General features: G+C 42.8%; 8 non-coding genes across 8 annotated transcripts; all 8 read right to left on the bottom strand.

Moving 5' to 3' along the window:
- Positions 1-222: 222 nt before the first annotated feature.
- trnai-aau (transfer RNA isoleucine (anticodon AAU)) lies at positions 223-296 on the bottom strand. The gene has a single exon. It is a non-coding gene; the product is annotated as a tRNA-Ile (tRNA).
- Positions 297-1699: 1403 nt separating this feature from the next.
- trnai-aau (transfer RNA isoleucine (anticodon AAU)) lies at positions 1700-1773 on the bottom strand. Its single transcript has one exon. It is a non-coding gene; the product is annotated as a tRNA-Ile (tRNA).
- A 947-nt stretch (positions 1774-2720) lies between these two features.
- trnar-ucg (transfer RNA arginine (anticodon UCG)) lies at positions 2721-2793 on the bottom strand. The gene has a single exon. It is a non-coding gene; the product is annotated as a tRNA-Arg (tRNA).
- Positions 2794-4654: 1861 nt separating this feature from the next.
- trnai-aau (transfer RNA isoleucine (anticodon AAU)) lies at positions 4655-4728 on the bottom strand. The gene has a single exon. It is a non-coding gene; the product is annotated as a tRNA-Ile (tRNA).
- A 944-nt stretch (positions 4729-5672) lies between these two features.
- On the bottom strand, positions 5673-5745 carry trnar-ucg (transfer RNA arginine (anticodon UCG)). Its single transcript has one exon. It is a non-coding gene; the product is annotated as a tRNA-Arg (tRNA).
- A 3337-nt stretch (positions 5746-9082) lies between these two features.
- Positions 9083-9156, bottom strand: trnai-aau (transfer RNA isoleucine (anticodon AAU)). Its single transcript has one exon. It is a non-coding gene; the product is annotated as a tRNA-Ile (tRNA).
- Positions 9157-11580: 2424 nt separating this feature from the next.
- Positions 11581-11653, bottom strand: trnar-ucg (transfer RNA arginine (anticodon UCG)). Its single transcript has one exon. It is a non-coding gene; the product is annotated as a tRNA-Arg (tRNA).
- Positions 11654-13513: 1860 nt separating this feature from the next.
- trnai-aau (transfer RNA isoleucine (anticodon AAU)) lies at positions 13514-13587 on the bottom strand. Its single transcript has one exon. It is a non-coding gene; the product is annotated as a tRNA-Ile (tRNA).
- Positions 13588-14190: the final 603 nt, after the last annotated feature.

Raw genomic sequence — 14190 nt, 5'->3', positions numbered from 1 at the left:
AGCGTTGAACTATCTGGGAATGTGAAATTATGTGAGTATTCTTTGATATCATTAACTAAAAAGGAAATGCGGGAAAGGTTTCTTATGCAAGACAGTTTAGTCAGCAATGTTACCTGGTTGATAACTCAAAAGGCCAGGTTTATGTAGCATGTGAAAAGCAAGCAACCGTGCAGTCAGGATTAATCTTGCCTTGGAAAGAGTTGCTTGCATCGTGCTTTTCAATGGCCAGTATGGGGATTGAACCCATGACCTTGGCGTTATTAGCACCACGCTCTAACCATCTGAGCTAACCGGCCCAGCATGCTGCAAAAGAGTCATTTTCCCAGGTGCACAGCTGCGTTAATGTCTCAGTGATTTTGTCTGAGATACGATGGCCCTTTCATAATGGGTGACGTCATAATCCTGTCTTTTGGACATCAGAGATGATGCAGTTCCATGGCCAAACAGTTGGAGATGAAATCATTTTAATTCAAGGAAGTGGGTCTTTGCTGATCTCATGTATTGACTTGTAATAGGGCCTCTTGTAGATTTGTTTCTTTTTTCAAATGAGCACTGCAGACAGATGGGAATTCAGATTTTTTGTAAGTAGAGATTAGGGGCAAGAAAGAAGATCAGCCACTGGCACCATCGCCTCTACGCTCTAACCTTCTCAATTGAACATCCTGGTCTTGAGAGCAGCACATTGAGTTCCGGAAGATAATTGCTATTTGTGCATACCTCTTTAGCAGTGAAGAAGTGTGATTGATAAAACCTTTTCGCTTGAATGTTACCCTGTTTCTGCAACCTTGAAACACACGGAAAAAAAGATTTTCCAGGCACATCCATTGAGTAAGTACAAGAAGAGCAACCACAAAGGAACTCGACCCTTCAATCTTCCTATTTGAAGTCAGATGCTTTGTCCATTAGGTCACTTGGTCTGAACTAGGGTGGGTTTCGAAAGGTTAGGGGAGCTAGGACAGTGAGGAAGGGAGACTTGATTGTAAAACAGGACATGTGAAAACTTCACAATTGTAAAGCCCATAGACAGCGTTGAAGCATTTGTGAATGTGATGTTGTGTCAGATACTCTTCGATATCATTGTGTGCATAAGTACATGCAGGAAAATGTTTCTTGTGCAAAACAGCTCAGTGAGGGTGATTGATAATAGCTTCCTTTGCTTAAGTGTCACTCTGTTCCTACAACCATGAAAAACCCATGGAAGTTTGTACTTTCCAGGCACATCAAACAGCAAGGACTGGAAGCTCAACCACGAAGCGACTCGAACCCTCAATCTTCTGATCCGAAGTCAGACGCCTTGTCCATTAGGCCACGTGGTCGGAACCGAGTCTTTCAAAGGACTGGAGCCGTGCTCATTAGACTGTGTGGTCTGAACAGAGGTTTGTTTCAGGAGGCTAGAGGAGCTGGGTGAGTGAGGAAGGGAGACTTGATTGTAAAAACGTACATGTGAATAATTTTTTGAATTGCAAAACCTGTAGACAGCGTTGAACTATCTGGGAATGTGAAATTATGTGAGTATTCTTTGATATCATTAACTAAAAAGGAAATGCGGGAAAGGTTTCTTATGCAAGACAGTTTAGTCAGCAATGTTACCTGGTTGATAACTCAAAAGGCCAGGTTTATGTAGCATGTGAAAAGCAAGCAACCGTGCAGTCAGGATTAATCTTGCCTTGGAAAGAGTTGCTTGCATCGTGCTTTTCAATGGCCAGTATGGGGATTGAACCCATGACCTTGGCGTTATTAGCACCACGCTCTAACCATCTGAGCTAACCGGCCCAGCATGCTGCAAAAGAGTCATTTTCCCAGGTGCACAGCTGCGTCAATGTCTCAGTGATTTTGTCTGAGATACGATGGCCCTTTCATAATGGGTGACGTCATAATCCTGTCTTTTGGACATCAGAGATGATGCAGTTCCATGGCCAAACAGTTGGAGATGAAATCATTTTAATTGAAGGAAGTGGGTCTTTGCTGATCTCATGTACTGACTTGTAATAGGGCCTCTTGTAGATTTGTTTCTTTTTTCAAATGAGCACTGCAGACAGATGGGAATTCAGATTTTTTGTAAGTAGAGATTAGGGGCAAGAAAGAAGATCAGCCACTGGCACCATCGCCTCTACGCTCTAACCTTCTCAATTGAACATCCTGGTCTTAAGAGCAGCACATTGAGTTCTGGAAGATAATTGCTATTTGTGCATACCTCTTTAGCAGTGAAGAAGTGTGATTGATAAAACCTTTTCGCTTGAATGTTACCCTGTTTTTGCAACCTTGAAACACACGGAAAAAAAGATTTTCCAGGCACATCCAGTGAGTAAGTACAAGAAGAGCAACCACAAAGGGACTCGACCCTTCAATCTTCCTATTTGAAGTCAGATGCTTTGTCCATTAGGTCACTTGGTCTGAACTAGGGTGGGTTTCGAAAGGTTAGGGGAGCTATGACAGTGAGGAAGGGAGACTTGATTGTAAAACAGGACATGTGAAAACTTCACAATTGTAAAGCCCATAGACAGCGTTGAAGCATTTGTGAATGTGATGTTGTGTCAGATACTCTTCGATATCATTGTGTGCATATGTACATGCAGGAAAATGTTTCTTGTGCAAAACAGCTCAGTGAGGGTGATTGATAATAGCTTCCTTTGCTTAAGTGTCACTCTGTTCCTACGACCATGAAAAACCCATGGAAGTTTGTACTTTCCAGGCACATCAAACAGAAAGGACTGGAAGCTCAACCACGAAGGGACTCGAACCCTCAATCTTCTGATCCGAAGTCAGACGCCTTGTCCATTAGGCCACGTGGTCAGAACCGAGTCTTTCAAAGGACTGAAGCCGTGCTCATTAGACTGTGTGGTCTGAACAGAGGTTTGTTTCAGGAGGCTAGAGGAGCTGGGTGAGTGAGGAAGGGAGACTTGATTGTAAAAACGTACATGTGAATAATTTTTTGAATTGCAAAACCTGTAGACAGCGTTGAACTATCTGGGAATGTAAAATTATGTGAGTATTCTTTGATATCATTAACTAAAAAGGAAATGCGGGAAAGGTTTCTTATGCAAGACAGTTCAGTCAGCAATGTTACCTGGTTGATAACTCAAAAGGCCAGGTTTATGTAGCATGTGAAAAGCAAGCAACCGTGCAGTCAGGATTAATCTTGCCTTGGAAAGAGTTGCTTGCATCGTGCTTTTCAATGGCCAGTATGGGGATTGAACCCATGACCTTGGCGTTATTAGCATCACACTCTAACCATCTGAGCTAACCGGCCCAGGATGCTGCAAAGGAGTCATTTTCCCAGCTGCACAGCTGCGTCAATGTCTCAGTGATTTTTGTCTGACATAAGATGGCCCTTTCACAATGGGTGACGTCATAATCCTGTCTTTTGGACATCAGAGATGATGCAGTTCCATGGCCAAACAGTTGGAGATGAAATCATTTTAATTCAAGGAAGTGGGTCTTTGCTGATCTCATGTACTGACTTGTAATAGGGCCTCTTGTAGATTTGTTTCTTTTTTCAAATGAGCACTGCAGACAGATGGGAATTCAGATTTTTTGTAAGTAGAGATTAGGGGCAAGAAAGAAGATCAGCCACTGGCACCATCGCCTCTACGCTCTAACCTTCTCAATTGAACATCCTGGTCTTAAGAGCAGCACATTGAGTTCCGGAAGATAATTGCTATTTGTGCATACCTCTTTAGCAGTGAAGAAGTGTGATTGATAAAACCTTTTCGCTTGAATGTTACCCTGTTTTTGCAACCTTGAAACACACGGAAAAAAAGATTTTCCAGGCACATCCAGTGAGTAAGTACAAGAAGAGCAACCACAAAGGAACTCGACCCTTCAATCTTCCTATTTGAAGTCAGATGCTTTGTCCATTAGGTCACTTGGTCTGAACTAGGGTGGGTTTCGAAAGGTTAGGGGAGCTAGGACAGTGAGGAAGGGAGACTTGATTGTAAAACAGGACATGTGAAAACTTCACAATTGTAAAGCCCATAGACAGCGTTGAAGCATTTGTGAATGTGATGTTGTGTCAGATACTCTTCGATATCATTGTGTGCATAAGTACATGCAGGAAAATGTTTCTTGTGCAAAACAGCTCAGTGAGGGTGATTGATAATAGCTTCCTTTGCTTAAGTGTCACTCTGTTCCTACAACCATGAAAAACCCATGGAAGTTTGTACTTTCCAGGCACATCAAACAGCAAGGACTGGAAGCTCAACCACGAAGCGACTCGAACCCTCAATCTTCTGATCCGAAGTCAGACGCCTTGTCCATTAGGCCACGTGGTCGGAACCGAGTCTTTCAAAGGACTGGAGCCGTGCTCATTAGACTGTGTGGTCTGAACAGAGGTTTGTTTCAGGAGGCTAGAGGAGCTGGGTGAGTGAGGAAGGGAGACTTGATTGTAAAAACGTACATGTGAATAATTTTTTGAATTGCAAAACCTGTAGACAGCGTTGAACTATCTGGGAATGTGAAATTATGTGAGTATTCTTTGATATCATTAACTAAAAAGGAAATGCGGGAAAGGTTTCTTATGCAAGACAGTTTAGTCAGCAATGTTACCTGGTTGATAACTCAAAAGGCCAGGTTTATGTAGCATGTGAAAAGCAAGCAACCGTGCAGTCAGGATTAATCTTGCCTTGGAAAGAGTTGCTTGCATCGTGCTTTTCAATGGCCAGTATGGGGATTGAACCCATGACCTTGGCGTTATTAGCACCACGCTCTAACCATCTGAGCTAACCGGCCCAGCATGCTGCAAAAGAGTCATTTTCCCAGGTGCACAGCTGCGTCAATGTCTCAGTGATTTTGTCTGAGATACAATGGCCCTTTCATAATGGGTGACGTCATAATCCTGTCTTTTGGACATCAGAGATGATGCAGTTCCATGGCCAAACAGTTGTAGATGAAATCATTTTAATTGAAGGAAGTGGGTCTTTGCTGATCTCATGTACTGACTTGTAATAGGGCCTCTTGTAGATTTGTTTCTTTTTTCAAATGAGCACTGCAGACAGATGGGAATTCAGATTTTTTGTAAGTAGAGATTAGGGGCAAGAAAGAAGATCAGCCACTGGCACCATCGCCTCTACGCTCTAACCTTCTCAATTGAACATCCTGGTCTTAAGAGCAGCACATTGAGTTCCGGAAGATAATTGCTATTTGTGCATACCTCTTTAGCAGTGAAGTGTGATTGATAAAACCTTTTCGTTTGAATGTTACCCTGTTTTTGCAACCTTGAAACACACGGAAAAAAAGATTTTCCAGGCACATCCAGTGAGTAAGTACAAGAAGAGCAACCACAAAGGGACTCGACCCTTCAATCTTCCTATTTGAAGTCAGATGCTTTGTCCATTAGGTCACTTGGTCTGAACTAGGGTGGGTTTCGAAAGGTTAGGGGAGCTAGGACAGTGAGGAAGGGAGACTTGATTGTAAAACAGGACATGTGAAAACTTCACAATTGTAAAGCCGATAGACAGCGTTGAAGCATTTGTGAATGTGATGTTGTGTCAGATACTCTTCGATATCATTGTGTGCATATGTACATGCAGGAAAATGTTTCTTGTGCAAAACAGCTCAGTGAGGGTGATTGATAATAGCTTCCTTTGCTTAAGTGTCACTCTGTTCCTACGACCATGAAAAACCCATGGAAGTTTGTACTTTCCAGGCACATCAAACAGAAAGGACTGGAAGCTCAACCACAAAGGGACTCGAACCCTCAATCTTCTGATCCGAAGTCAGACGCCTTGTCCATTAGGCCACGTGGTCGGAACCAAGTCTTTCAAAGGACTGAAGCCGTGCTCATTAGACTGTGTGGTCTGAACAGAGGTTTGTTTCAGGAGGCTAGAGGAGCTGGGTGAGTGAGGAAGGGAGACTTGATTGTAAAAACGTACATGTGAATAATTTTTTGAATTGCAAAACCTGTAGACAGCGTTGAACTATCTGGGAATGTGAAATTATGTGAGTATTCTTTGATATCATTAACTAAAAAGGAAATGCGGGAAAGGTTTCTTATGCAAGACAGTTCAGTCAGCAATGTTACCTGGTTGATAACTCAAAAGGCCAGGTTTATGTAGCATGTGAAAAGCAAGCAACCGTGCAGTCAGGATTAATCTTGCCTTGGAAAGAGTTGCTTGCATCGTGCTTTTCAATGGCCAGTATGGGGATGGAACCCATGACCTTGGCGTTATTAGCACCACTCTCTAACCATCTGAGCTAACCGGCCCAGCATGCTGCAAAAGAGTCATTTTCCCAGCTGCACAGCTGCGTCAATGTCTCAGTGATTTTGTCTGACATACGATGGCCCTTTCATAATGGGTGACGTCATAATCCTGTCTTTTGGACATCAGAGATGATGCAGTTCCATGGCCAAACAGTTGGAGATGAAATCATTTTAATTCAAGGAAGTGGGTCTTTGCTGATCTCATGTACTGACTTGTAATAGGGCCTCTTGTAGATTTGTTTCTTTTTTCAAATGAGCACTGCAGACAGATGGGAATTCAGATTTTTTGTAAGTAGAGATTAGGGGCAAGAAAGAAGATCAGCCACTGGCACCATCGCCTCTACGCTCTAACCTTCTCAATTGAACATCCTGGTCTTAAGAGCAGCACATTGACTTCCGGAAGATAATTGCTATTTGTGCATACCTCTTTAGCAGTGAAGAAGTGTGATTGATAAAACCTTTTCGCTTGAATGTTACCCTGTTTCTGCAACCTTGAAACACACGGAAAAAAAGATTTTCCAGGCACATCCATTGAGTAAGTACAAGAAGAGCAACCACAAAGGGACTCGACCCTTCAATCTTCCTATTTGAAGTCAGATGCTTTGTCCATTAGGTCACTTGGTCTGAACTAGGGTGGGTTTCGAAAGGTTAGGGGAGCTAGGACAGTGAGGAAGGAAGACTTGATTGTAAATCAGGACATGTGAAAACTTCACAATTATAAAGCCCATAGACAGCGTTGAAGCATTTGTGAATGTGATGTTGTGTCAGATACTCTTCGATATCATTGTGTGCATATGTACATGCAGGAAAATGTTTCTTGTGCAAAACAGCTCAGTAAGGGTGATTGATAATAGCTTCCTTTGCTTAAGTGTCACTCTGTTCCTACGACCATGAAAAACCCATTGAAGTTTGTACTTTCCAGGCACATCAAACAGAAAGGACTGGAAGCTCAACCACAAACGGACTCGAACCCTCAATTTTCTAATCCGAAGTCAGACGCCTTGTCCATTAGGCCACGTGGTCGGAACCGAGTCTTTCAAAGGACTGAAGCCGTGCTCATTAGACTGTGTGGTCTGAACAGAGGTTTGTTTCAGGAGGCTAGAGGAGCTGGGTGAGTGAGGAAGGGAGACTTGATTGTAAAAACGTACATGTGAATAATTTTTTGAATTGCAAAACCTGTAGACAGCGTTGAACTATCTGGGAATGTGAAATTATGTGAGTATTCTTTGATATCATTAACTAAAAAGGAAATGCGGGAAAGGTTTCTTATGCAAGACAGTTCAGTCAGCAATGTTACCTGGTTGATAACTCAAAAGGCCAGGTTTATGTAGCATGTGAAAAGTAAGCAACCGTGCAGTCAGGATTAATCTTGCCTTGGAAAGAGTTGCTTGCATCGTGCTTTTCAATGGCCAGTATGGGGATGGAACCCATGACCTTGGCGTTATTAGCACCACTCTCTAACCATCTGAGCTAACCGGCCCAGCATGCTGCAAAAGAGTCATTTTCCCAGCTGCACAGCTGCGTCAATGTCTCAGTGATTTTGTCTGACATACGATGGCCCTTTCATAATGGGTGACGTCATAATCCTGTCTTTTGGACATCAGAGATGATGTAGTTCCATGGCCAAACAGTTGGAGATGAAATCATTTTAATTGAAGGAAGTGGGTCTTTGCTGATCTCATGTACTGACTTGTAATAGGGCCTCTTGTAGATTTGTTTCTTTTTTCAAATGAGCACTGCAGACAGATGGGAATTCAGATTTTTTGTAAGTAGAGATTAGGGGCAAGAAAGAAGATCAGCCACTGGCACCATCGCTTCTACGCTCTAACCTTCTCAATTGAACATCCTGGTCTTAAGAGCAGCACATTGACTTCCGGAAGATAATTGCTATTTGTGCATACCTCTTTAGCAGTGAAGAAGTGTGATTGATAAAACCTTTTCGCTTGAATGTTACCCTGTTTCTGCAACCTTGAAACACACGGAAAAAAAGATTTTCCAGGCACATCCATTGAGTAAGTACAAGAAGAGCAACCACAAAGGGACTCGACCCTTCAATCTTCCTATTTGAAGTCAGATGCTTTGTCCATTAGGTCACTTGCTCTGAACTAGGGTGGGTTTCGAAAGGTTAGGGGAGCTAGGACAGTGAGGAAGGGAGACTTGATTGTAAAACAGGACATGTGAAAACTTCACAATTGTAAAGCCCATAGACAGCGTTGAAGCATTTGTGAATGTGATGTTGTGTCAGATACTCTTCGATATCATTGTGTGCATATGTACATGCAGGAAAATGTTTCCTGTGCAAAACAGCTCAGTGAGGGTGATTGATAATAGCTTCCTTTGCTTAAGTGTCACTCTGTTCCTACAACCATGAAAAACCCATGGAAGTTTGTACTTTCCAGGCACATCAAACAGCAAGGACTGGAAGCTCAACCACGAAGCGACTCGAACCCTCAATCTTCTGATAAGAAGTCAGAGGCCTTGTCCATTAGGCCACGTGGTCGGAACCGAGTCTTTCAAAGGACTGAAGCCGTGCTCATTAGACTGTGTGGTCTGAACAGAGGTTTGTTTCAGGAGGCTAGAGGAGCTGGGTGAGTGGGGAAGGGAGACTTGATTGTAAAAACGTACATGTGAATAATTTTTTGAATTGCAAAACCTGTAGACAGCGTTGAACTATCTGGGAATGTGAAATTATGTGAGTATTCTTTGATATCATTAACTAAAAAGGAAATGCGGGAAAGGTTTCTTATGCAAGACAGTTCAGTCAGCAATGTTACCTGGTTGATAACTCAAAAGGCCAGGTTTATGTAGCATGTGAAAAGCAAGCAACCGTGCAGTCAGGATTAATCTTGCCTTGGAAAGAGTTGCTTGCATCGTGCTTTTCAATGGCCAGTATGGGGATTGAACCCATGACCTTGGCGTTATTAGCACCACGCTCTAGCCATCTGAGCTAACCGGCCCAGCATGCTGCAAAAGAGTCATTTTCCCAGCTGCACAGCTGCGTCAATGTCTCAGTGATTTTGTCTGAGATACGATGGCCCTTTCATAATGGGTGACGTCATAATCCTGTCTTTTGGACATCAGAGATGATGCAGTTCCATGGCCAAACAGTTGGAGATGAAATCATTTTAATTCAAGGAAGTGGGTCTTTGCTGATCTCATGTACTGACTTGTAATAGGGCCTCTTGTAGATTTGTTTCTTTTTTCAAATGAGCACTGCAGACAGATGGGAATTCAGATTTTTTGTAAGTAGAGATTAGGGGCAAGAAAGAAGATCAGCCACTGGCACCATCGCCTCTACGCTCTAACCTTCTCAATTGAACATCCTGGTCTTAAGAGCAGCACATTGACTTCCGGAAGATAATTGCTATTTGTGCATACCTCCTTAGCAGTGAAGAAGTGTGATTGATAAAACCTTTTCGCTTGAATGTTACCCTGTTTCTGCAACCTTGAAACACACCGAAAAAAAGATTTTCCAGGCACATCCATTGAGTAAGTACAAGAAGAGCAACCACAAAGGGACTCGACCCTTCAATCTTCCTATTTGAAGTCAGATGCTTTGTCCATTAGGTCACTTGGTCTGAACTAGGGTGGGTTTCGAAAGGTTAGGGGAGCTAGGACAGTGAGGAAGGGAGACTTGATTGTAAAACAAGACATGTGAAAACTTCACAATTGTAAAGCCCATAGACAGCGTTGAAGCATTTGTGAATGTGATGTTGTGTCAGATACTCTTCGATATCATTGTGTGCATATGTACATGCAGGAAAATGTTTCTTGTGCAAAACAGCTCAGTGAGGGTGATTGATAATAGCTTCCTTTGCTTAAGTGTCACTCTGTTCCTACGACCATGAAAAACCCATTGAAGTTTGTACTTTCCAGGCACATCAAACAGAAAGGACTGGAAGCTCAACCACAAAGGGACTCGAACCCTCAATTTTCTAATCCGAAGTCAGACGCCTTGTCCATTAGGCCACGTGGTCGGAACCGAGTCTTTCAAAGGACTGAAGCCGTGCTCATTAGACTGTGTGGTCTGAACAGAGGTTTGTTTCAGGAGGCTAGAGGAGCTGGGTGAGTGAGGAAGGGAGACTTGATTGTAAAAACGTACATGTGAATAATTTTTTGAATTGCAAAACCTGTAGACAGCGTTGAACTATCTGGGAATGTGAAATTATGTGAGTATTCTTTGATATCATTAACTAAAAAGGAAATGCGGGAAAGGTTTCTTATGCAAGACAGTTCAGTCAGCAATGTTACCTGGTTGATAACTCAAAAGGCCAGGTTTATGTAGCATGTGAAAAGTAAGCAACCGTGCAGTCAGGATTAATCTTGCCTTGGAAAGAGTTGCTTGCATCGTGCTTTTCAATGGCCAGTATGGGGATGGAACCCATGACCTTGGCGTTATTAGCACCACTCTCTAACCATCTGAGCTAACCGGCCCAGCATGCTGCAAAAGAGTCATTTTCCCAGCTGCACAGCTGCGTCAATGTCTCAGTGATTTTGTCTGACATACGATGGCCCTTTCATAATGGGTGACGTCATAATCCTGTCTTTTGGACATCAGAGATGATGTAGTTCCATGGCCAAACAGTTGGAGATGAAATCATTTTAATTGAAGGAAGTGGGTCTTTGCTGATCTCATGTACTGACTTGTAATAGGGCCTCTTGTAGATTTGTTTCTTTTTTCAAATGAGCACTGCAGACAGATGGGAATTCAGATTTTTTGTAAGTAGAGATTAGGGGCAAGAAAGAAGATCAGCCACTGGCACCATCGCTTCTACGCTCTAACCTTCTCAATTGAACATCCTGGTCTTAAGAGCAGCACATTGACTTCCGGAAGATAATTGCTATTTGTGCATACCTCTTTAGCAGTGAAGAAGTGTGATTGATAAAACCTTTTCGCTTGAATGTTACCCTGTTTCTGCAACCTTGAAACACACGGAAAAAAAGATTTTCCAGGCACATCCATTGAGTAAGTACAAGAAGAGCAACCACAAAGGGACTCGACCCTTCAATCTTCCTATTTGAAGTCAGATGCTTTGTCCATTAGGTCACTTGCTCTGAACTAGGGTGGGTTTCGAAAGGTTAGGGGAGCTAGGACAGTGAGGAAGGGAGACTTGATTGTAAAACAGGACATGTGAAAACTTCACAATTGTAAAGCCCATAGACAGCGTTGAAGCATTTGTGAATGTGATGTTGTGTCAGATACTCTTCGATATCATTGTGTGCATATGTACATGCAGGAAAATGTTTCTTGTGCAAAACAGCTCAGTGAGGGTGATTGATAATAGCTTCCTTTGCTTAAGTGTCACTCTGTTCCTACGACCATGAAAAACCCATGGAAGTTTGTACTTTCCAGGCACATCAAACAGCAAGGACTGGAAGCTCAACCACGAAGGGACTCGAACCCTCAATCTTCTGATCCGAAGTCAGACGCCTTGTCCATTAGGCCACGTGGTCGGAACCGAGTCTTTCAAAGGACTGAAGCCGTGCTCATTAGACTGTGTGGTCTGAACAGAGGTTTGTTTCAGGAGGCTAGAGGAGCTGGGTGAGTGAGGAAGGGAGACTTGATTGTAAAAACGTACATGTGAATAATTTTTTGAATTGCAAAACCTGTAGACAGCGTTGAACTATCTGGGAATGTGAAATTATGTGAGTATTTTTTGATATCATTAACTGAAAAGGAAATGCGGGAAAGGTTTCTTATGCAAGACAGTTCAGTCAGCAATGTTACCTGGTTGATAACTCAAAAGGCCAGGTTTATGTAGCATGTGAAAAGCAAGCAACCGTGCAGTCAGGATTAATCTTGCCTTGGAAAGAGTTGCTTGCATCGTGCTTTTCAATGGCCAGTATGGGGATGGAACCCATGACCTTGGCGTTATTAGCACCACTCTCTAACCATCTGAGCTAACCGGCCCAGCATGCTGCAAAAGAGTCATTTTCCCAGCTGCACAGCTGCGTCAATGTCTCAGTGATTTTGTCTGACATACGATGGCCCTTTCATAATGGGTGACGTCATAATCCTGTCTTTTGGACATCAGAGATGATGTAATTCCATGGCCAAACAGTTGGAGATGAAATCATTTTAATTCAAGGAAGTGGGTCTTTGCTGATCTCATGTACTGACTTGTAATAGGGCCTTTTGTAGATTTGTTTCTTTTTTCAAATGAGCACTGCAGACAGATGGGAATTCAAATTTTTTGTAAGTAGAGATTAGGCGCAAGAAAGAAGATCAGCCACTGGCACCATCGCCTCTACGCTCTAACCTTCTCAATTGAACATCCTGGTCTTAAGAGCAGCAAATTTGACTTCCGGAAGATAATTGCTATTTGTGCATACCTCTTTAGCAGTGAAGAAGTGTGATTGATAAAACCTTTTCGCTTGAATGTTACCCTGTTTCTGCAACCTTGAAACACACGGAAAAAAAGATTTTCCAGGCACATCCATTGAGTAAGTACAAGAAGAGCAACCACAAAGGGACTCGACCCTTCAATCTTCCTATTTGAAGTCAGATGCTTTGTCCATTAGGTCACTTGGTCTGAACTAGGGGGGTTTCGAAAGGTTAGGGGAGCTAGGACAGTGAGGAAGGGAGACTTGATTGTAAAACAGGACATGTGAAAACTTCACAATTGTAAAGCCCATAGACAGCGTTGAAGCATTTGTGAATGTGATGTTGTGTCAGATACTCTTCGATATCATTGTGTGCATAAGTACATGCAGGAAAATGTTTCCTGTGCAAAACAGCTCAGTGAGGGTGATTGATAATAGCTTCCTTTGCTTAAGTGTCACTCTGTTCCTACAACCATGAAAAACCCATGGAAGTTTGTACTTTCCAGGCACATCAAACAGCAAGGACTGGAAGCTCAACCACGAAGCGACTCGAACCCTCAATCTTCTGATACGAAGTCAGAGGCCTTGTCCATTAGGCCACGTGGTCGGAACCGAGTCTTTCAAAGGACTGAAGCCGTGCTCATTAGACTGTGTGGTCTGAACAGAGGTTTGTTTCAGGAGGCTAGAGGAGCTGGGTGAGTGGGGAAGGGAGACTTGATTGTAAAAACGTACATGTGAATAATTTTTTGAATTGCAAAACCTGTAGACAGCGTTGAACTATCTGGGAATGTGAAATTATGTGAGTATTCTTTGATATCATTAACTAAAAAGGAAATGCGGGAAAGGTTTCTTATGCAAGACAGTTCAGTCAGCAATGTTACCTGGTTGATAACTCAAAAGGCCAGGTTTATGTAGCATGTGAAAAGCAAGCAACCGTGCAGTCAGGATTAATCTTGCCTTGGAAAGAGTTGCTTGCATCGTGCTTTTCAATGGCCAGTATGGGGATTGAACCCATGACCTTGGCGTTATTAGCACCACGCTCTAGCCATCTGAGCTAACCGGCCCAGCATGCTGCAAAAAAGTCATTTTCCCAGCTGCACAGCTGCGTCAATGTCTCAGTGATTTTGTCTGACATACGATGGCCCTTTCATAATGGGTGACGTCATAATCCTGTCTTTTGGACATCAGAGATGATGTAGTTCCATGGCCAAACAGTTGGAGATGAAATCATTTTAATTGAAGGAAGTGGGTCTTTGCTGATCTCATGTACTGACTTGTAATAGGGCCTCTTGTAGATTTGTTTCTTTTTTCAAATGAGCACTGCAGACAGATGGGAATTCAGATTTTTTGTAAGTAGAGATTAGGGGCAAGAAAGAAGATCAGCCACTGGCACCATCGCTTCTACGCTCTAACCTTCTCAATTGAACATCCTGGTCTTAAGAGCAGCACATTGACTTCCGGAAGATAATTGCTATTTGTGCATACCTCTTTAGCAGTGAAGAAGTGTGATTGATAAAACCTTTTCGCTTGAATGTTACCCTGTTTCTGCAACCTTGAAACACACGGAAAAAAAGATTTTCCAGGCACATCCATTGAGTAAGTACAAGAAGAGCAACCACAAAGGGACTCGACCCTTCAATCTTCCTATTTGAAGTCAGATGCTTTGT

This window comes from Channa argus, unplaced genomic scaffold (assembly GCF_033026475.1).
Source record: "Channa argus isolate prfri unplaced genomic scaffold, Channa argus male v1.0 Contig035, whole genome shotgun sequence".
In the NCBI taxonomy this organism is placed as follows: Eukaryota; Metazoa; Chordata; class Actinopteri; order Anabantiformes; family Channidae; genus Channa; species Channa argus.
Note: the sequence above shows the minus strand (reverse complement) of the source record. Positions and strands in the feature narration are given on the sequence as shown.